The following is a 2148-nucleotide window of genomic DNA, read 5'->3' on the forward strand; positions in this document are numbered from 1 at the left end:
ATGAATCTTTCACTTCATCTATCCACTGGATCCCATTCCATCACTGTGTCTTCTTTCCATTGACTCTGCAGCCCCTTCGTTCATCTCTGTCAAACCTGTGTGCCTAAATCTCAGTCCTGCAATCTGCAACCACTTTTCTTCCAATAAAAACAGTTGCAAGACATTCACTGCATTATTACAATTGAAGGCTCCTTAACTGGGCCATCTAAAACTACATGTAAACCTTTCTTTTGTCCTTTAGTTTCCTTGATCATTTCTTCAACAGCTATTTTAAACTTGCGCATGGTAGCATATGTATGCACATTCTTTAATGCTAAGCATTTTCTCTAGTCTCCCTAGACTATTAAGACGATCATGCTAGCAGTATTTCCATTCTTTCAACTCTCATGCTAAGTAGTTATAGAAGTATTCTTACTCCAGCCTGAGGTTAATATTTTCAATGTTTGCTTTGGGTCTTATTCTTTCAAGGCTGCAGATAGCTCTCTTTATCCTACATTCATTTTCCCCTCTCCTCCTTCCCTCACCTCTCTTCCCATCTTCATCTCCATACCCATCTGCACGTCCATCTCAGTCTGTCCATTTCTCTCTTTTATTTTCAATTTCTCCCGTTATCAATTTCTCCTCATATTCTTGAGAGATGTTAACCATAATATGAAAAAAAAAAATCAATATTCTTTAAATAGTTTCAATTACATTTCCATTTCCTCCTATGTCATTCAGTACTTGATGGCCAGCAAAACTGGTGTTTCTTTAGTGAATAGCAACAATTTATGTCTGTAATTATATGAAATATCAGTTTATACTTTTCTTTCAATGTCTTTCTCTGGTTTTATTGTCAGGGTAATACTGGCTTCATAGAATGAATTAGTAAGTGTTCTTTCCTTTTCTATTTTTTGCACAAGTTTATGAAAAATTGGTTGTTATTCTTCTTTAAGTGTTTGGTAGCATTCACCAGCGAAGACATATGGGCTTTTCTTTGTGGAAGTGTTTTGTTTATTGCATGAATATATTATTTATTTTTATAGTTTATTTGATTTTCTATTTTTTCTTTAATCATTTCAGCAGTTTGCGTAATTCTAAGTATTTTTGCATTTCATTTAGGTTCATACTACCCTGTTTTACTTTTATTTCTTTAAGGTCGTTAATATTGCCCCCTCCCTTTTATTCCTGACTTTAGTAAATTGATCTTCTTTTTCATTTTTTTTTTTTTTCTTGTCAGTCTAGGTATAAAGAATTCTCAGTTTGTTGATTTAATTTCATAGAACCAACATTTAATTTTTCTACTGTTATTCTATTTTCATTTCATTTGTTTCCACACCATTATTAATATTTCCTTTTTTCAACTTTCATTGGGTTTAATTTACGCTTCCACATCTAATTTCTGAAGGTGGAAAGCTAAGTTATTTATTTGAGATTTTTCTTCTATTTTAATATAAACATTTAGAAGTATACATTTTCTTTTACGAACTGATTTTGCAGCATCCCACACCATTTGGTATACCATGTTTTCCTTTTCATTCATTGTAAGTATTTTCTAATTTCTTTGTGATTTCTCCTTTGATCCATTGGTTATTTAAGAGTGTGTGATTTAATTTCCACATATTTATACATTCCCCAAATTTACTTAGGCTATTTACTTCTGATTTGCAAACTAAAGTAGAATTGATTCAAATAATTGTATTGTGTATAAACCCAATAGTTTTGCCTAGTTGTTTGCCTAAAATATATAATCATTTCTGTATCCACTATTTAATTAACAATAATAATAAAGAAGACAAGCTTATACAGATACACCAAATTTCTTTTTTTTTTAAAGGACAACTTTTCTTATATTGGGCTGAAATCTCATCCTTTTATACACTTATATCCCAAATTTCAAGTTCAAGTTTCCTAGAGCCATACAATTGTGAATATGCTAGCCCAGGACATTCTTGTTATCTTTGCATGGAATGTTGACCCAGAGTAGTGTGCTTTTACCTGCTTCACTGGATAGGATAACATGAGAGCTAAAAATAACTTCATGTAACAACTCTGGTTTCATTACCCCAGAGCCTGAACTAGGCTCTTCAGGCACATGGACTGCAAAGGGAGTTCCAAATACTATTCTCCACACATCCAACTCACTAGTTTGTGTTTATGTTTGTGTAT

The sequence above is a fragment of the Loxodonta africana genome, chromosome 7 (genome assembly GCF_030014295.1).
Source record: "Loxodonta africana isolate mLoxAfr1 chromosome 7, mLoxAfr1.hap2, whole genome shotgun sequence".
Lineage (NCBI taxonomy): Eukaryota > Metazoa > Chordata > Mammalia > Proboscidea > Elephantidae > Loxodonta > Loxodonta africana.